Here is a 22,887-nt window from a genome sequence, read left to right as displayed (position 1 = left end):
GGTAAGGACATACCTTATCTCATTCCTACCTTGGCATGTTTTCTTTCTATTCTAAAATTCTGTTCTGTTTCTTAGGGTAACCTTCACTCCCCTGCTTGGCTGATGAGAACTATACTTTAGTCTGTTTTTTGTCCTTTAGATACAAGTCATTTTCTATGAATGCATGTGTTCTCTTAATTTTTTCTGCTTAAAAGGAAAGATTAACCAATTTTTTTTTGTTTTTGTTTTTGAGTCATACCTGGTGACTCAGGGGTTACTCTTGGCTATGTGCTCAGAAATTGCTCCTGGCTTGGGGGACCATGGGACACCAGAGAATCGAACTGTGGTCCGTCCTAGGCTAGCATGCACAAGGCAGGCTTACACCCTGCGCCACCGCTCCGATCCTAAGATTAACCAAAATTTTATCATTTTGAAGAAACAATACTTTCATTTTAAATCTAGCAAACTTTTACAGAACTATTAGACACTTTTTAATAATGTACCTAGAATATTAGTTTAAACATTGCATACCTAAGCTATGTAGACTATTTAAAAAGTATACTTCATTAGAACTATTGTTGACTAATGAATGTCTCCACCCTGATAAACTATTTACCAATTGTGATCTTGTCCTTGAACTCCTTTTATTATTTCTTCAAATGAGGGAAGATCTCCAAAGTTGTGCTGAGAACTCTCCCACTCAAGGATCCTGAGTATTCCATAGTCATTTTTTTTTTTGCTAGACATTTACTCCAATCCCCATTTAAGATGAGAAAGCCCCTTCTAACTAGTTTAGAGATTCCTCCCTGGGAACTCAGATTGCCTTAGTCACCATTATAAAAACCTCATCAGAGATACTGTTTGGTTCAGGTCCATCTTCTGGGTGTAGCTTCATTAGTGGTTTGTTAAAGGTCATTGAATTTAAATATTGCTCATGTTTTTCCACTTACTTTAGATCAATATTTTGTCTTATCAAACTTATTCAAACTCAAGCTCCTGTCTTATCTCATAATGAACAGAGTGTTTCATCAAATTTGTTCATTATCACTTGTAGAGACCATACTCTCATAAACCATGCCCAATGCTTCCAGAAACATTCTTGCCTTTTTACCAACACATAATTACACACATATCAAATATAACTTTATGCCAATGAGTAATTTAAACTAGCATTTTCTGAGCTAGGTTTCATTAAACCTTGCTAATAAGCAACAATTAAATATATTTAGAAAATAGTCGACAAGATAGCCCTGTTGGGAAAACTATCAATTGCATAGAATATAAAATATCCTATAAAATACTCTGATAAAGATAATTGATTGGTTTTTTTTATATTGAGTGCTCTTCAACTTAATTGACCATGGAATACTCTTTAATTCCCAATAGAATTTTCTTTTAAAATATTTTAATATCCTGTATACCACTGGTGAGTAAATGTAAATAGAATATCTTACAATTGTCATCTTTTAATACATCTACTTTTCCCATCAATGTTATTTCTCTCTTTCCTAGATACTTGCTTCCCTAATTCATCACAATCTTGAAATATTCAGTACCCTTCTTGAAATCCTGCTGTTAACTTGATTCTGATATCACTATTTGTAGTAGAAGCAATATTAAACCTTTGTTTTGTTTTTCATAACCATCATTAGCACCAAAATTTCACCTGTGCCATATTCACTTTATCTCCAGTACTATCTCCAGTTACTGTGAATTAGGTCACCAAGCCCTGAATTAAGGCTAAAACCACATTATGAAAAATCTGTACTAAACTTAAAAAATAAAACTACTTGAAACCTTTGCTTCTTTCATAACTCTCCTGTGTCACTAATTTTTCACTACTACTTGTTATTCTCCCTCATGCAAACATACAACATTTTTTCAATTGCTATATTCTGGTATGCAGCAGAACTTCTTTCAATTCTTTAAGTTAGTATCAATAATTTACATTATGACAATAAAATTATAATCATACCACATTTCAACCTAATATCACCACCCGTATTTTAACCCTCCTCCAATCAGCCCAGGTTTTTTATACCAATTTTTTCCTCGAAAGAGGCATTTTAATAAAAAAAAAAACTTTTTCATTGTTCAAAGTATTGTGATTACAATTTTGTTATATATTGCTATATACATAGTTGTCCATGTATATAATTTTACCATTTTATCTATTATAAGTATACCCACCTGCCTCTCCCAAAGTCTCCATTTCTCCCTGTTAGCTTCCACCCAACTCAGTTTTCTGAATCAGTTCTCTCCTTGTGTTGCCATTGGCCCTTTGTTGTTACCTTTATGTGTATTGGTCTCTTTTTATTTTTATGAAATCACCATGATTTACCAAGTTGGGCTTTAGACATACTATGTTCCAGCGTCAGTCCTATCACTTGTAATTTCTTTCTTCCACCAGTTTCCAGGTTCCTTCACACCCACCTCTCCATCCTCAGCCTGCACCTTGACAGATATATTTTTCAATTTGATTGTTGAAGTTTAAATATTTTATTTACAATGCTGTTGACTGTGGTTTGGATAATTAGTTATAAGTTTCTTTATGCCACTGATGTACCCCTCAATGCTTGATCCCTGTGATTTTCCACCTATTTTTTTACACCCCCTTTATCCTTTTCTGTCTTCTTCCCTATACACTGGGGCCAGGGATGATCCTTCATTTCGAACACTGCATTCCCTTGCTATTTACTCTATATATCAAATAGAAGTGAGAGCCTGTGTTTGATTGACAGACATGCTTTTAAGTTTTTTTGTTTGTTTGTTTTTTTGTTTTGGTTTTTGGATCACAACCGACAGCGCTCAGGGGTTACTCCTGGCTCTATGCTCAGAAGTCGCCCCAGGCAGGCACAGGAGACCATATGGAATGCCGGGATTTGAACCACCATCCTTCTGCGTGAAAGGCAAATGCCTTACCTCCATGCTATCTCTCCGGCCCAACATGCGTTTAAGTTTAATTGCTGTAGTTTGTATCCCCTACTCCCAGTAGGGAGTAGTCCAAAGCCCCCCTAAGTTACTTCCAAATTGCCTTTTCTTGTTATATCCCTAATCTTCCTACACTCCAATACACACACACTTCTTTCCTTTCCCTGAATATTAGTTTCTGTAACTTAGATCCAATAGTTTTAAGCATGAATTTTGGCGGTGCATTCCAGAATCACCCTGATCAGCATATGGGACCATTTGACCCACTCTGGAAATTGAACTTGGGTTAGCTATATGTAAGGCTGCCTGCTATACTAGTGCTCTGGCTCCCAGCACAACTTTTGAAGAGATGTTTTGTGCTTTCCCTACTGATTTATAGTTATTTCTCTCTGTAACTTTTATCTGAATGTCATTGAGTCATCAGTAGGTTCTAAGAAACCTCAACTTTGAAACCAAACTATCAATCAGTTCATGTAAAACAAAAAATGAAATAAAATTTTTTAGAGTTCTACTCAATCAGTATTTGGCATTTATGACTATATACTGGATGCTCAGTTTGTACTTAATCAGCATGATTAAGTAAGTCAAGGGGTCAGCACCCAACACAGTTGATTTCCTTTCTTTCTTTCTTTCTTTCTTTCTTTCTTTCTTTCTTTCTTTCTTTCTTTCTTTCTTTCTTTCTTTCTTTCTTTCTTTCTTCTTTCTTTCTTTCTTTCTTTCTTCTTCTTTCTTTCTTTCTTTCTTTCTTTCTTTCTTTCTTTCTTTCTTTCTTTCTTTCTTTCTTTCTTTCTTTCTCTTCCTTCCTTCCTTCCTTCCTTCCTTCCTTCCTTCCTTCCTTCCTTCCTTCCTTCCTTCCTTCCTTCCTTCCTTCCTTCCTTCCTTCCTTCTTTCCTTCCTCCCTCCCTCCCTTCTCTTTTCTTTCTTTCTTTCTTTCTTTCTTTCTTTCTTTCTTTCTTTCTTTCTTTCTTTCTTTCTTTCTTTCTTTCTTTCTTTCTTTCTTTCTTTCTTTCTTTCTTTCTTTCTTTCTTTCTTTCTTTCTTTCTTTCTTTCTTTCTTTCTTTCTTTCTTTCTTTCTTTCTTTCTTTACAATGCACTGCAAAGGATCTAGACTTATATTTTTAACTTCCCATAACAAAGGTAGTATTGACTTCTTGTTTGCACCTGTTTTGTTTTCCTTATCCTCTAAGTTGATTGGATGGTACATGCACTAGAGTTCTGAAACCTGACGTTTTGTAAACTACAATCTTTTAAGGTGACTACTAGCAAAGTTGCTCAACCTTTGGCCCACAGGGAGAGAAAATCTTTATTATCCTGATCAGTAAAGAAATGTTCTATTTCACCTTGAGGAAGATACTATCTCTAGCTTTAAAAGCTGTTTTATATACAAATATAGTTAAAAATCACATCAAATGAGGTTGTAAAAATAACAAATATATCCTATATACTTGTATTTAAATCAATACTCCTGTCTGGACTTTTCCTCTTCCAGATATTTACATGGCTTTCTCTCTTATTTCACTCAGATATCATCTAATTAGAGACAACTTCCCTGACCACCCTGTATATCTCCTTATCCTCATTATTTTTCCATTGTATTTCATTTTAATTTATCTCAGCTATCTCTCCTATAAAATTAAAAGCTTTATGGTGGTCAGAACTTTCTAGCTCCTGGACCAGGACCGGATAGAACATAGTATGTGTAATACTTGTTAATTCAATGTATCAGTCTGATGGTATTCCCATCTAAGAAACTGTGATTTTAATATGCTCTCAGTATTAAAAATTATTTAGTCACATATTATATAAATGCGCACAAGTTGTTCAATAGAAAGAAGAGACAAATTTATCTCCTCAAAATTTGTTAACTTATCTTTCTGTGAATGATGAGCATCTTCTGGACTATATATGACAACAATGGAAAGCATATAATACATTTTGAATTATTTCCAACCAATGTGCTTAAACATTTCAGAAGGCATTAAACCTATAAAAATGCTTAAGTTAACAGGAAAATTTACTAACAAAATATAACTTTATGCAATTATCTATGTTAATTAATGAGCTGTTCTGTATTGAATTATCTGCTTCAGTCCTTGAGAGAACATACTAAAAATAAACAGAACAATTTTGCTCTAATCTAGCCTTGTAGCAAGGTTAAAAAACCATGCACACAAAATTGATTCACATAATTTCAACCAAATGCTCTTATGCGCAGTAGCTATGTATCCTGCATTTGGAATTCTTTATAGTTCGTTTTTTTGTCTAAAATCCTATGTTCTTCTGCTTAATTTCCTTTAAGAATAGGTCCTATTTCATTCGTCCACTTGACCAGTTGACCTGAATCAGTTTACTTTATTTCTCACCTGTCATTATTTAGTGTTGAGTACAGATCTTAATTGTCTCCTTTTAAGGTTTCAAACAAATAGATATCTTTTGTTTTTTATTATTTAAGTAGAGTTAACCAGGTGTGGAAGCATTATGCTTTTTCTCATCCTACAATAGTGTATTAATGGATTTGAAGTTTTGGAATAAATGGGTTAGATTATAGGTTTGAAGTTTGGGAGTTTCAACAACATTAAGTCATGACGCAGAGTTCCATAGCTCATGATTGCATCAAGAAGGCAGCTTCTGAGCGGCTGGACAGCAGGCAGGCCCATTTCAAGCTGCCATATGGATGTGAGTACTGGCTATGTTCTTCTCCCGGACTTTCCTCTGGTGCTAATTGCTTTCATGAGAGAGACTGAGCAAAGCAATTAAGCAGCCCCTTTCTCCCACAGTCCTGGTTCTCAGACGCTAGAAGCTGGGAGAGGGTTTCTGCTCTCCCAGTGGGTTGCAAATTGCTCAGAGTGAATAAATACATTTGTTCACTTTTCAAACTGTGACCAGCCACCTGGTCTCTTGTGTCGCTCTCAGAGCAGAGAAGGCAGATGACAGGCTCCTCGTTGCTGAACTCCAGCCTATAAAAATGCTTCACCGAGCTCTGAGCTATTTTTGCAAGGACATCTGTTGCCAAAAAAGAATTTTAATTAAGCAAAAACACATCTCTGTTTTGTCCATGGCAAGGAGGCTTGTGAAAGCTTTCTTGTCTCAGATGCATGCTAAATCTGGAGAAATGGAAGCCTTAAGGTATTTTGTGAGGGATATTTTGCTGCTCAATTTGAGGGACACAACAGATTTTCCATGGAAAGGAACTGATTGGAAGTGCATGCTTCTAATTTCAAAAGAAGGCCTAGCCTGCATTAATAATTAATTGTACATAATATAATTTGACATGTTACCCCATGGTTTGATAAAGTCAAAAGCTCTTTCCATAAGGCAAGTTGCCAGTTCTTCTGCTCTCTTCCAATATTCTTCCCAGGTGATATTCATCATTTTAACATCAAACTTCCAGAACACCACCACATTAACACATAAATTAGAGACCCTGATGCTATGCTGGCTGATATAACTAGTCCTGATAACATTACCCAATCAGAATAGGGGATAAAAAGTGAAGCAATAAACAAAATCAGAAATCAGATTGTAGACATTAATACTGCATAAATTGCTTAAGTTCATGCTGAAGATGGGAGGAGGCAGTCTTTCTCTCGTTTTCATAAATGCAAGTAGATTGGCTATTTTCTCCCCTCTTCAAACACTGAAATAATGGCAGATAAAAATCCTTCAAATATGAAACTGATTCCGTAACCTTATCCCATTCAGATCCCTTAAGTGCCTTTAGTGACAACCTCTCTGGCTTCATTGGCAGTGCAAGTCTAAGCAGACAGGCATATTATGTAAGGCAGATACTTTCAAGCAGCAGTTTCCAAGAAGAGCTTGCTGGATGATGTAGGGCAATGAATTCCCTGTTACTATTAAGATGGTTTCTTTGGCTGCTTTTATTATTGGCTAGGGTCATTTATTTGCCCTCTTGGAAGGTGAACAGAAACCATCTAGTTCAACTGGGGCACAAAGAGTCTCTATTTCTACATGATAGTATATTTGATTTACACTAAGGACTAGAATTCAAAATTCCATTCTGTATTTCACAATACTCCTTTTGACTCTAGAATGTTTCTTTTGACTCTAAAAATTTTCTAAAAGTTCAATACTGATTTTTCAAGATAGTGTTGGAAAAGGGGAAAAGAATCCCTTATTATTATCATACTTCTTAACATATATGCACCAATGAGGGGTCAGCAAAATACTTAAAACAACTGTTAATAGATGCGAATAAAGGCCTCAGTAGCAATACAAGAGTAGCTGGGAGATGTCATCACTGTTGTATCTCTTTGTAATTTACCAAATAGTTTCAAGCTCAATAAGATATACTAACTTTGAAGGAAAAAATAGAAGGGAGGGGGCTAGTATGTATATGTATATATATGCATATATATACACACACATATATATGACTTTTCATCCCATAAAAGTGGAATAAACAATCTTTTTGAGGGGGGGGTTGGGCCACACCTCCCTCATTTAGTGGTCACTCCCACTCCTGTCAGGCATGGAGGGGGCATATGGGATACTGGGATTAGAACCATCATTGGTCCTGGGTCAGCCACTTGCAAGGCTAACGCCCTACCACTATGCAATCTCTCAGGCCCCAAGTATTAACAATCTTTTCCAGCATAAATGGAACACTCTCAAAGATAGATCACATGGTGGGCCAAAAAACATAGCTCTATAAATTCAAGAGGAGAGGAATTTTATCAACTATCTTCTCTTACCATGATGCACTAAAAATAGAAGTAAATTATAAATAGAAACAGAAAACACTTTAACACCTGAAAATTAAACAACTCATTACTGAACACCCAGTAGGTAAGACAGGAAGTCAAAGAAGAAATCAAAAGTTTCCTGGAAACAAATGAGGATGAGGGCACAAAGTATGAGCATTTATGGACACAGCAACAGTATTAAGAGAAAAAAAATTATAGCTTTACAAGCATTCATCAGGAAGAAATAAAGAAACTACATAAATAACTTAATAGCACACTTAAGAAATTGGAAAATGAACAAAATGAGTTTAAAAAAAGCAAGCAGGAAAAGGAAATAATAAATCCTAAAGCAGAAATTAATGACACAACCAGAAAAAAATAACAAGGCAAAAATTCAATAAAAACAATAGTTTTTTGATTTTTTGAAAAATAAACAAGGTTGATAAACCATTCGCAAGAATCACAGTGGGAGAAAAAGCCCTAATCATATATGTAAAAAAAAATCTAAGAGGGATATTAAAAAGATGCCACAAAATTACACACAGAGAGATTACTCTGATAATCTTTATGCCACATAATAAGAGAAACTAGAAGAAATGACCAAATTTTTGGACTTCAAATACCTCTCAAGGTTAACCAAGATGATTTGGAGTTCATGAGCAGATCTATCAATAGTAAGGAAATTGAAAGGGTAATCAAAAGATTTCCTTAAAACAAATGCCGAAGCTCAGATAGATCAACCTAGTGAATTATTTTAAAACTTTAAAGGGACCTATTGCCCCTCCTTTACAAGCCCATCCAGGAAATTAAAGACACAGAAACACTCCCAGTGTCCATGAAGCTAAAAATCATCCTTATTTAAAAAATAGAGTACACACACACACACACACACACACACACACACACACACACACAGAATTTCAGGCTGATATCCTTGATAAGCAGAGATGCAAAGATCCTCAACAAAATGGTTGCAAAAAGAACCCAACAACTCAACAAAGGGTTCTTCACTGTGTCAATTAAGATTCAGCCCAGGGAAAGAAGGATGGTGTAACATGCCTAAGTCCATAAATATTATATACCTTATCAATAACAGAAAAATAAAACTATTATGATCATATCAATAGATGCAGAGAAAACATTTGGAAAGTTCCAGCACCTTTTCATGATTAAAATTCTCAACAAGATGAGAATTGGTGAACCTTTTCTGAATATAGTCAAAGGCATTGACCACTGGGCTACAGCAAACATTGAACTCAAAGAGGAAAAACTTAGTGCTCACTTCTGCAGCACATAAACTAAAATTGGAAAGATACAAAGAAAATTAGCATGGCTTCTATGCAAGGATGACACTCAAAGAGGAAAAATTTTGACAACCATGAATGAGCAGAATGTTTCCTGGTACTATAAAGAAAGACCTTGGGGTTTGACAGTGAACGTCTGGAGCCTATAGCCAGTCTCATGACACTATGCTTCAAGGGTGGAGACACCCTTGTATCTCTTAGGCCCAGGGAATTTCCTTTTTAATTTCCCCAATACTTACTATGCCTATGTAAGAAAAACAAACAAACAAACAAAATAAACAAAAAACATTTCCACATAAGCCCCTTTTTCTTTATCTTTTTCTTTCTTATTCTTCTTTTAGATTTATATTTATAGTTTCTAGACACCCTAAAGATTTCACAAAATGCTTCTATAAACAATATAAATGTACTACAAAAAGAGGCAAACTACAAAATTAAACAAAAATGTCCATGAATTTCCTTTGCACAAATGAAGAGAAGAAAGAAACATTAAATACATAATTCTATTTAGAAAATAAAGTATTTCAGAATGAACTTAACTAAAGAGGTCAAAGACTTATACAAATAAAACTTTGAGAAATAAGAGAGGACATGAAATGGAAATACCTCCTTTTCTAATCACATTAATTTGCATAATTAATTGGATTTGGGGAGATATGAAATGACTGACTCCAATACACTCAATAACCAGGTATGTAGAATACCTTTCCTGGTTTCTAATGTTGTTGATCTTCGAGGTATAACATTTGGCCATCCAACAGAAAAAATAGTCACTTTCTCCAAATGTTCTACAGATCCAGTGATGTTTCTATAGTATTACCATGATATTTTTCAAAGAAATAGATCAACATTTCTGAAATTTATAGGAAACAATAAGACTTCATGAATACATAAAGCAGTTCTTAGGAAAAAGAAGATGGGAGGCATCACCTTTCTCAAGTTCAAATTCTACTACAAAAGAGTAGCATTTAAAATGTAATGGCATTGGAATAAAGAGAGGCTTTCAGATCAGTGGAATAAAATAGATTATCCTAAAATAGACCTCCAGCAATGTGATAAGTTACTCTTTGATAAAGGAATAAAAAAGGTGAAGTGGAATAAGAAAGGCCTACTTATAAAATGATGTTGGAAAACTGATCAGCTACATGCAAGAAACTAAACTCAGACCTCTTCCTGACACTATGAACAAAGATCAAATCAAAATGGATTAAAGACTTGAAATCAGAAATATGCCTCTAAAAGACATTTGTATATTTCAAAAAACATATAAAGGAAAACAGTCAGAACTCTTCGTGATACTGAAACTAATGTATATTAAATGATGAAACACTAATGACCAAATAAGTAAAGGCAAAGCTAAACAAATAGGACTACATAAGTTTAGAATCTTCTGCACCTCAAAGGAAGCAGGGACTAGAATATCGACTACCCATGGAATGGGAGAAACTATTCACCCAATATTTAAGATATGTAAGGCACTGATGGAGCTTAACAAGAAAAAAAATCAACTAACCCCATCCAAAAATAGGAGGAAGAAATGAACAGACATTTCCTCAAAAAAGAAATACAGATGGCCAAAAGGCACATTAAAATATGTTCCACATCATTAATCATCAGGAAGATGCAAATCAAAACTACAGAGACTGGTACACAGTAAGAAGAACAAGAACAAACAGTGCTGGTATGGATGTGGAAAAAAGGGAACAATTATTCACTACTGGTGGTAATGTCAACTGATCGTTTTGGGAAAATCATATGGATATTCTTCAAAAAACTAGAAATTGAGCTTCCATATGACTCAGTAATACTCCTTCTGGGAATGTATACTAGAGATCCAAAAACAATGCAGGAAAGCCCTCAGCTTTCATAAGCATTCATTGTAGCGCTATTCACAATAGTCAGAATCTGGAAATAACCCAAGTACCAGAGAACAGATAAGAGAGTAAAGAAACTTTTACATCTACTAAAGGGAATACCTTGGGGCTAGTACAAAAAAATGAAGGAATTAAATGAAGTGTAAGAAATCGAATGAAATGAGTCAGTGAGAGAGGAATAGACAGAGAATGAACAAACTCATTTGTGTGCTGTGAAAAACATAGTATGCTAATAACACCAAAAGACAATAGTGATAAGGACTAGGAGGAATAATACATAGTAGGAAGTTTGTCACAAAGAGCCGGGGAGTTTAGTTAGGGTAGAAAAGGGATAATTATAATAATAATAATAGTCAGGAATGGTCACTCTGGGTAAGAACTGTATGCTGAAAGAAGGTAAAGTTATATGCATGATACTCCTTCAGTAACCATATTTCAAATCAGTATTTAAAAGGGGGGAAAATGACTGGAGTGAGAAAGTGAGTAAGAGTGAGAGTGAGTGAGAGGAGAGAGAGAGACAGAGAGAAGAAAAAAGTCATAGATATAGTCAAGAGGGAGGATGGCAAGCTAACCGAAGACAATGGTGGCAGAAATGTGCACTGATGAAGGGATGGGTGCTTGACATTGTATAACTGAAACACATGAACAACTTTTTAACTATCTCAGTGATTCAAAATAAATTTAAAAATACTGATAGCATATATGAATAATTTGGACATTAGGATATTATTATATGGCTCTCATGATGTATTTTCTAAGTTTGATAAATTCCTAAATATAAAATTAACTTAATAAATGTAAATCTAGATAAAAACTTTATAGGAATAATAAAAAACAATGGGGGTCAGATAATTGCAGAGTAGGACCTTTGCCTCGCATGTGGCTTACCTCGGTTCAATCCTGGCATCCTAAATGGCATCCTGAGCACTGCTGGATGTGCCCCTCACAAGAAAAAAGTGCCAAATATAACAAAGTCAGCATTTTATATTTGGCTAATCAGAATTTTATTGAATAATAATTTTTATAAAATCATAGCATTTAAAAAATTAAAATTAAAAATTATTTTAATTAATTAAAAATTAAAAAATTATGGGGCCTGGGAAGGTGGCGCTAGAGGTAAGGTGTCTGCCTTGCAAGCGCTAGCCAAGGAAGGACCGTGGTTCGATCCCCCCCTGGCGTCCCATATGGTCCCCCCAAGCCAGGGGTGATTTCTGAGCCCTTAGCCAGGAGTAACCCCTGAGCGTCAAACGGGTGTGCTCCCACCCCAAAAAATTAAAAAATTATAAAATCAGAGCATTTAAAAGAATTTATGTAATTTATATTTACATTTATATTCCAAAATGTACATTATTATAGGTTTTTCAATTTTATAATAATATGTTTTTCATAGAAATCTCAGATAATCTTTAGAATTTTTGTGTTATTTCTAATTCCTTCTTCATTATCATTTCTCATTCATTTCTAAAAAATTTTACTCTTGGACTGAAAAGATAGCACAGAGAAAATAGTGTTTGTGTGTGTGTGTGTGTGTGTGTGTGTGTGTGTGTGTGTGTGTGTGTGTGTGTGGTTTTTGGGTCACACCCAGCAGTACTCAGGGGTTACTCCTGGCTCCATGCTCAGAAATTGCTCCTGGCAGGCACGGGGGACCATATGGGACGCCGGGATTCAAACCGATGACCTTCTGCATGAAAGGCAAATGCCTTACCTCCATGCTATCTCTCCGGCCCCGAAAATAGTGTTTTTGCCTTGCACGCAGTTGTCCTGGGTTTTATCCTTGGCTTCCCATATGGTCCCCTGAGCCTGCCAAGAGTAATTTCAGAGCACAGAGCCAGGTATAACCCCTGAGCACTGCTGGGTGTGCCCTAAAGCCAATAGGTCTTACTCTATTTTTTGTGGAACAAAATGGAATTCCTCATTTTATACATGTTTTTCTATACAATTTGTTTTTCTTTCATATGTTTTTCCAATTTAGCACAGGATTTAACACTCCACTCAAATCTAAGTTTATTTTATTTGTCATTTCTAGGAGACATTCTATCTCTTAAGAAACAAAGTTGCTTATTTAAACTATAATATAAATAAATAGACTGGTTTTCCCATATTCTGTATCTCTCATCAAAACATAATTTTTAAAATTTACATATATTCATAAGTATATATATGCATATACCTACAAATACTTCTATATACATTTAAAACACAAATTTTCTGTGTACAGGGATGACATATTTTCTTGTGAAAATATAAGTTAAAATTTGGTTTAAACTTGGTTTTATTTAAAATCTGGCTTTCTATTCTCTGGTTTTATTACTCAGGTTATTTCAGTTGTAAGTGGTAACTTGTAAATGCAATTTAAAAAAAGAGAAGGTTAGGACTTTATTAGGTTGGAGTACTACCAAGTCCTAGGTTAAAGGTTTTAGCAACTATCAGAAACAATCTCCATTGCTGTCATCAGATCTCGATATACTCTTGCATACAGTTTCCTTTACTATGACACTTTCTCAGGCAGACCACAGCTATGGTGGGACCTTCTATTCCATATGCTTTCCTTTATAATGACACTCTCTTAAAATACCTTTGAACATAATTGTCATGTAGCTCCCTCTCCAACATACTTGGTATTGCGTTCTTTCCTCTGACTCAAGTAAATGCCTAAACTCTTTGTACCATATTCAGAGCACAGACTTCTGTAGGGTGATACATTTTTTATTTTGATTCTATTACCTATGATTTATTTGACCTCTGAAGGAAATTGAACTCCCAAGCCTCACTTTACTTATGTACAGATTGATGTAACAACAGTTTCTCTTTTGTAGGTATGTTGGAAGTAGTAATGTATCTACCAGGCTCAATATATTTTGATGATAATTGTTATTTTTGTCTGTCATGTATAAATGTTATAGATTTAGCTGGATAGAATTAATTCATTAGATATATCTGCTCTTCTTTGTACATTGCATGAGATTTTCTCTGATGTAACCAATAGATATTAATGAGGGACTTATTTGGGATCTCATAAATAGGCTAAAATTACAAAATCCTTAATAATTTATCACATAACCAAGGTATTTTACAGACAGTATGGTTTGGAATCTAATCAAGCAAAACAGCAAAGGTGAAAATCTTTTTGAAATAATAAGGCATAGTTAGTATGAGTGTGTTTGAGTTAGTTAATTGCTCTATAGACTCAATAAGAAACATAATGCTGTCCTTCATCCTAAAAGTGGATAAGTAACAGGTCATGTCTCTTTCATTGTGCACATTATTTTATTCTTAAGGATACAAAAACACTTATGTTCAACAAAGAACTGACTTGAATTCAAGAAAATTGAGCAAAATGACATTAATTGAAGATATGTTTCTCAATCGTTGAGATGAGAAGTAATCGGTAATAAAAGATTTACTAGAATAAATTTCTAACAGAAATTTGCAACCATAATAATTATCCATAAATAATATCCATAATAATAATATCCATAATGTATAATAATATAATAATGTCCATAATACCATAAATAATGTCTTTATATTTTCATAATAGTCAAACAAAAGATTTATTGTTGTATTATTTAATTAGAATCAAAGGAATAAATTAACTGCTTATACATTTTACCTGACTTAGGGTGGCAAACTTTGTCTTCAGCTCAGTCACTAAATTTAGTCATCAGGTTTGCCCCCCCCCCCCAATTTAGTCAAGTCATTCCTTAAGAAGGATGCTGGATCATACTACTTTCTGGTAATTATAATATTTATAATGATAGACTTAAAGATGAGACAAAAATCTGTATAATGGTAAGCAGTTTAAGCTATCACCTATTTACTTCATGGGACAGGAAAATAGTACAGTGTTTATGGCTTATGCCTGGCACAAATGCAACCTGATTATAACTCCAGGATCACATGATCTCTCTAGTAATGCAAGATGCAGCCCTACAGTTCCGCAAAATTTCTGAGCTGGCCTGCATATGCCCACAATAAAGGGCCTGGACAGTGTAGCATTCTTGGATCTATGCACTGAACTAACTGCCCAGTTAGTTGAAACTGGTTAGTAGGGACCTCCTGAGAACACTTTGGCAGGTTCCCTCCCCAGATTGAGTATTGTACTATAATATAGATGATGCATTCTTTAATTTCATGGACAAAATAATAAATATATCAAAGGCAAAGTTAAATTTGTATTGACTGAGCATGTTTACTTATCTTCTTTAGAAGGAAGACTGAGTAATGTTACAATAAATGTCAATTAACTTTAGGAAATACTGTGCTAATAACTAATGCCCATTCATTACAAAGAAAACTAATGTCCGTTAGCTACAAGATAGGTCAGAACAAAACGGTCAATTTTAGATGACCTAGGAAGCAATATATATTTAAAAACAACAACATGTACATTATTTAGCTCCTGTACTTTGTATAGTGTATAGACTCAATTGATACATTTTATGGAAGCTTCAAAAGCTTCATAATTAGAGTCTCCAGCTACTTTTTATTTTGTTTTAGCTTTATTATAAATAGCATCTGTTTTCCACTTTTATTCTTACAGTAATAATATATGGTATATATAGTAGCACTATGTTAAAGAGTAGTTTCTTGTGAATTATTAATAGAATTCATGTGAAGGTACTCAAAAACTGTCATCCTTAATAAAAATAAATATTTTAATGTAAATATGTCTGTGGTTAAAGCTTCTTCACAAGTCACCCCAAGTAATCATACAGAAGAAATAAAATAACATACTAACTAGATTTAGTTATAGTCTTTGGTCTTCCAGTTTTAACATATGATCTGATCACTGTTTCACTAAATAGAAATTATGCACCTATTATTAGATAAAATCAACAGCATAATCACTTTATGAAGTAAACTTAAATGAAGAATTGTCTTTGCTTAGAAATATGAAAAAAGGAAGAAATATGAAAAAAGGATATTGAAGGCATTAGATACATGTGGGATTAAGCTATGGGTGGAATTTTGAACTGTTAATAGAAGCTGAAATCTTATCAAGATCCAAATGAGGCAAATCAGACTTTGAGAGTGGTAGAATAAAAATCTAGAAGCTGAAATCTTATCAAGATCCAAATGAGGCAAATCAGACTTTGAGAATGGTAGAATAAAAATCTACAAAATTTAACTTTACTATGAAGACAAAAATTATATCATAAATATTATCAAAATTAGTTTATAAAAGTCTTTGGAAATCAGCCAAATGCTTGAAATAGCCAGATGCCAATAATTTTCGAACAGTTTATCAAAAAAATCCAGTCAAATGTTAGTAAAGTATTGAGTACTATACAGTTTTTAACCTACCCTATTTCATTCTCTATTTCTATCCCTCTTTCTTCCAACTCCTTTCTCTCTTTCTTTCACACACACATTAGGTGCATAGTTGTCTTGGTAGCCAATAAATTTGTGGTCATGGAAATAGCAGCTTAGTAGCTATATTAAAATGTAGAATGCACTTGAAGTCATCTTACCAAAATATTTTAATCACATGAGATTTTTTATTCTTTCTAGCAGACCACCAGTCAAGAGATTTCTAAAAGCCACTTCAGAATTTAGTTCATAATAAAATTTTTGAATACTTCTTGAAACAGACAAGTGACAACTGTTTAATTATTTGGCTTTCAAAAATGAACCTAATATTTGAGATAATCAAAAATCTGTTTATAGGACTTGAAACAATATTATAAATTACATTTCCTAAAATAAAATAACTATTTTTTAAAAATGAAAAAATATTTTCACAATCTATTTTAGAACTTCTTACCTACAAACCCAAAGTAATTTCTTTTTTTTTACTTCCCTTCAGCCCCCCCTTTTTTTAAATAAAATGATTTGCCAAGAAAGAAAGAGTTTGAGATGTAATGTATGTTCAATACTGTGTACATGTCAGGAAAGATCTAAATGTCCCTAGTCTTTTATCTCTGGCTTGTGTAATTTTCTACATGGCATGAAATGAAGTCAAAACACGTGAAAGACTTATACAAAGAACACATAAGTCACTACTAAAAGAATAAAGGAAGATGTGAAGAAATATTAATACATACCCATCCTTGTGTTAGAAGAATAAATATTGTCAAAATTACAACTTTGCCCAAAACGTTAAACAGATACAATTCCATTCTTATAAAAATATCCATGACATTTTAAAAAAAAACCATGATATTCTTCAAAGAAGTGGATCAAATACTTCTGAAATTCATTTGGAACAATAAACAACCTCGAATAGCTAAAGCACTCCTTGGGAAAAGGAATATGGGAGGCATTAATTTCCCCAATTTTAAGCTGTATTACAAAGCAATAGTTATAAAATCAGCATGGTATTGGAATAAAGACAGACCCTCAGATCAGTGGAATAGGCTTGAGTACTCAGAGAAGGTTCCTCAGACATATAACCACCTAGTTTTTGATAAAGGAGCAAGAAATCCTAAATGGAGCAAGGAAAGCCTATTCAACAAGTGGTGTTGGCACAACTGGTTAGCCACTTGCAAAATAGCGAACTCAGACCCCCAGCTAACACCATGTACAAAGGTAAAATCCAAATGGATTAAAGACCTTGATATCAGAACTGAAACTATAAGGTATATAGAACAACATGTAGGTGAAACACTCCAGGACATTGAGACTAAAGGCATCTTTATGGAGGAGACAGCACTTTCCAAACAAGTGGAAGCAGAGATAAACAGATGGGACTATATTAAGCTGAGAAGCTTCTGCATCTCAAAGAAAATAGTGCCCAGAATACAAAGGCCACCTACAAAGTGGGAGAAATTATTCACCCAATACTCATCAGATAAAGGACTAATATCCAAAATTTAGAAGGTACTGACAGAACTATACAAGAAAAAAACAACTAACCCCATCAAAAAATGGGGAGAAGAAATGAACAGACACTTTGAAAAAGAAGAAAGGCAAATGGCCAAAAGGCACATGAAAAGATGCTCAACATCACTAATCGTCAGGGAGATGCAAATCAAAACTACTATGAGGTACCACCTCACGCCACTGAGATTGGCACACATCACAAAAAAGGAAAACAAGCAGTGCTGGCGGGGATGTGGAGAGAAAAGAACTCTTTTTCACTGTTGGTGGGAATGCCGTCTAGAACAACCTTTATGGAAAGCGATATGGAGATTCCTTCACAAACTGGAAATTGAGCTTTCATACGATCCAGCTACACCACTCCTAGGAATATATCCGAGGAATACAAAAATACAATACAAAAATCCCTTCCTTACTCCTATATTCATTGCAGCGCTATTTACAATAGCCAGACTCTGGAAACAACCAAGATGCCCTTCAACAGATGAGTGGCTGAAGAAACTGTGGTACATATACACAATGGAATACTATGCAGCCATCAGGAGAGATGAAGTCATGAAATTTTCCTATACATGGATGTACATGGAATCTATTATGCTGAGTGAAGTAAGTCAGAGGGAGAGAGAAAGACGCAGAATGGTTTCAACTCATCTATGGACTTTAAGAAAAATGAAAGACATTTTTATCAGTATCTCAGAGACAAGAGAGATGAGGGCTGGTAGGTGCAGCTCATGACATGAAGCTCATCACATAGAGTGATGAGTGCAGTTGGAGAGATGACTACACTGAAAACTATCATAACAATGTGAATGAATGAGCGAAGTAGAAAGCCTGTCTCGAGTACAGGTGTAGGGGGGTGGGGAGGAGGGAGATCTGGGAAATTGGTGGTGGGAATGTTGCACTGGTGAAGGGGGGTGTTCTTTACATGACTGTAATCATACAATTATAATCATGTTTATAATCACAGTGTTTAAATAAAGATAATTATAAAAATAAATAAATAATAAAGAAGAAAGAAAGAAAGAAAGAAAGAAAGAAAGAAAGAAAGAAAGAAAGAAAGAAAGAAAGAAAGAAAGAAAGGAAGGAAGGAAGGAAGGAAGGAAGGAAGGAAGGAAGGAAGGAAGGAAGGAAGGAAGGAAGGAAGGAAGGAAGGAAGGAAGGAAGGAAGGAAGGAAGGAAGGAAGGAAGGAAGGAAGGAAGGAAGGAAGAAAGAAAAACAAAAAAAACATAGACAATGACTGTTGAAATTTGTATGAAGTAAAAGCTACTCCACAAAAGCCAATTAAATCCTAACAATAAAGTATATGGGATATTTATTTTCCCCATTTTCAAACTCTACTGTAAAGTTATATTAATCACACAATGAATACTGTAATAAAGACATAGACGTAAGAGTCAAGCAAAAGAGTTTCTGGTATATTTATATACATATATATATAATTAATCTTCAGTAAAGGAAAACTTGTATAATCTGGGGTAAAAAAAAACCCTTTAACAAATGTTGTTGGGAATCTGGTTGGTTATATGCAAAAAATAAATTCAGAATTCATTTTAACCCTGTGCACAAAAGGCAAATAAAAATAGATTAGAGATCTTGATATCAGTACTGACTATAAATTTTATTGAGAAAAACATAATTATAATACTGTATAACAACAAAACTGTGATTTTACATTAAATATCTATAGACATCTATAGATATGATTCAGTGTCATTGGTCAAAAAACATAAATAAAATTTGTTTTTTGGTTTGGGGGCCACACCCATTTGATGCTCAGGGGTTACTCCTGGCTAAGCGCTCAGAAATTACCTCTGGCTTGGGAGGACCATATGGGACACCAGGGGATTGAACCGAGGTCCTTCCTTGGCTAGCGCTTGCAAGGCAGACACCTTACCTCTAGCGCCACCTCACCGGCCTCATAAATAAAATTTTAATAAATGGACTACATCAAATAAGTTTCTTTACTGCAAAATAAATGATTACCAGAATTAAAAAATAATCCTACAGAGAAAATATTTTCCCTCTACTCATCTGATTGTTTATATTTTTGTTGATATCTAAGATATATACAACACTGGTATAACTATATTTTTGAATCATGGTAGTTCTTATTGAAACTTATTTAGAAAAATATGAGTGGTGATAAAAAGAGAAATGAATGTTCAGAAGAGAACACAGGCCTTCTCTAGAATTAATATATGCAAGCAACAAAACATAGAGACAAACAATCAATATGCATGGTATGGGAAGAAAACATCCCTGAAGAGCAAGAAGAGCTGGTAGAAATTAACATTAAATAATCAACTCCATCCAAAAGAGGGGAAATAGATCCATAGACATTTTCTCAAATAAGAAAGATGGCCAAAAGGTAGATGAAAAAATGTTCCATATCACTTATTAGAAAAGTGCAAATAAAATAAACAGTAGTATATTATCTTACACCAGTGAGACTGGCACAGGAATAAGGAAAATCAGTGATATCATTAATGTGGGGAAAGGGTCCTTCATGTATTGGAAATATTGAAAATATTGGAAATATTGGCTGATATATGTTTTTGAATAACAATATGAGCTTCATATGACCTAACAGTTTTACTCTTTGGCATTTACTCCAGGGCCAAAACAGTCTACTGACACACATTAAAACAATATCTAATATCTAACCATCAGCAACAGATGCTTAGATAAAGAAACAATCATGGTATACATAATGAAATACTACCTGATTTTAAAAAAGAAACAAAGTAAGTAAATGTCTGGTACTAGATGTATTTGCAGAGTAAAGTTGAGTAAAGTTTCGCATGCTGAGTTAAGTTAGTCAAAAGAGGGAAAGATACAGAACTATCTCTTGCATATGTAGGCAATAGCTATACATAGTAAGGAAATAGTAATTGCCCCAAGGAACAGATACTGAGTATTGATCTTCAATAGGAACCATACCACTACATGGGCATTGGAGTAGGTGGCATACAATAGAGAGGGTCCACTGGAAGTGATGGAGATAAGCTTGTGGAGGGGGTGATGAGATATTTTATCATGAAACCCTACTATTAACAGAATTGTAATCAGTATGCCTAAAATAAAATAAAATAATGGCTTAAAATTACTTCCATTTGGGAATTAGACTCATTACAATTTAGGGGATGTATCAAGAGACTGAACATAGGGGATTTTTAAAGTATCATGCAGAAGTATGGTTTAGCTAAGATTAGATCTTTCTCTTAAAAACTTCTGATCATTTGATAAAAGTCTCCAGATGGAAAATCACAGTCAGCTTATTTTTTGTAACAAACTACAGATGATCTTCATGATTCATTTTTCTCCTAATTTATAAGGAAAAACCAAGATGTTATTATTCTATTGTTATAAGAAAAATACTGAATTATGGCTAAGAAGAATGGATGAAGGATGATTCTATGGTGCAAATGCTAGTGCTCTCCTGCTCTGTTCTGAATCTACCCATACTCCTTCCTCACTAAACAAACAAAACCAAATATGGTGAAATCCAAATTCCTTGTGTGATGGTGTTGGAAAGTAATATCTGCCTCCGAGAAGTGATCAGGCCATCATTCCTAGTCATGAATGAAATTGCTGCCCTATAATGGACACTCTAGAGAGGCACATCACCCTTGAAACCATGCAAGAACATTTTGTGGTCACACAAGCCATGACTCAGGGAGAGAACCTTGATTAGAACTCAACATTGCCAGCTCCTTAATTCTGGGCTTTCAGTCTCCAGAAACAAGAAAAATAAATTCTTATGACTTACAAATGACTAAGTTTGTGCTACATATAATAGCAGCCTGAATCCAGGCAACTAATAAAAAGAACTAAATTTGGTTTATAACTCTATGTTCATCCCTATATGCTTAAAAGACTAAGGCATTACAAAAAATCCAATTACTATTTTTTCAATCATGCTATGTATAAGGATATTCTTTTGTGCTATCAATAAATGAAAGGTGTAGGAAGGTAGCAGAATATGGAAAGATATGTTTTTTATTTTGTGATTGTATAAATTCTAATTAGAGTATTATAACTTCAGGATGTTAAATGCAATTCCCATGGTAACCACAGAAAAATAGCTATCGCAGTTCACACAGACAAAAAAGTAGAATGGTATTTTCTAGATATCAAGGGGACTAAAATTTAAGAATTTAATTATTTAATGTGTACCAAGTTTTAGTTTTACAAAATAAAATAATTTTCCATGGATAGTTGGTTGTGATGATTGTTACACAAAAAAATATAATTATCGGCTCTAAATCAAGTACTTTAAATGTTCGAAATGATAAAAATTTTGTCATGTAGTTTAGCATTATTTTTAAAAAGAAATAATTAAAAATGTATTGAAATATGACAGTATTTCTATCAGTGATCAAATTTTAAAAAAATCAAATAAAGGTTGATGTTTATAGAGGTAAATTAAAAACCTTGTATTTTATTAAATTATGAAATAAAATAGCCAATTTGAAAAACTATATTATGGTTAAAATAACTTGAATGTAAAATGCCACAGTTTGGGCATATAATAAAGATAATTAAAAACATATACCTAAAATACTACTGTGAAAGATTTGTAATCCACTTTGGTCAAAATAAAAATCATTAATAAAATAAAACAAAAAAAACATATACCAACACAAAATTCATTGTATTTTATTTCATATCAATAGTAATGGTAGTCAACAATGGGAAAAATCTAAATGTCCATCAACTAATTGACAGAATGAACAAATCATACTTAGTATTTATATAAAATGAAATGATCTTCAGGGTTGAAATAGTGAAATATGTTACAACAGGGATGAAGCTTTGAAACATAATACAAAATCTAATATAAATATGTTTATATAAAATGTCCAGAATAGTGAAATCTATATGAATATTAATGAATGTGAAACAATTTGGGGGAGATAATGGGAACTCTATCTTAATCAAGTTGTTATTTTATAAATGATTTATAAAATTGTAATTTTTATTTTAGCTGATGTAAAAAGTACTCTTAGAAAATGAAACAAGCAGGTTATGTAATTTAGTAAATACTGATATTTTTCCATTAATAAAAAAATTATAATTTCAATAAAGTAATTACATAAGATATTAAAATAGTTCTTTTGCCCCAGATGTGTTTTATTGATAGTACTTATCAAATAAATGAATATGTATTTTCATAAATTACACAATGTAAACCTTTTAACCATATCCACAATAAGATTTATATCAAGGGAGGAAGTTGAGGTGCAGGCATATCTTGATGAATCACATGTCTA

General features: G+C 33.7%; 1 non-coding gene across 1 annotated transcript; it reads left to right on the top strand.

The window, feature by feature from the left end:
• The first annotated feature begins 8,887 nt into the window (after nucleotides 1-8,887).
• Nucleotides 8,888-8,994, top strand: LOC126009847 (U6 spliceosomal RNA). The gene has a single exon (XR_007496034.1). It is a non-coding gene; the product is annotated as a U6 spliceosomal RNA (small nuclear RNA).
• The last annotated feature ends 13,893 nt before the right edge of the window (nucleotides 8,995-22,887 follow it).

The sequence above is a fragment of the Suncus etruscus genome, chromosome 5 (genome assembly GCF_024139225.1).
Source record: "Suncus etruscus isolate mSunEtr1 chromosome 5, mSunEtr1.pri.cur, whole genome shotgun sequence".
Classification (NCBI taxonomy): Eukaryota; Metazoa; Chordata; class Mammalia; order Eulipotyphla; family Soricidae; genus Suncus; species Suncus etruscus.
This window is presented reverse-complemented; position numbering and strand designations above follow the sequence as displayed.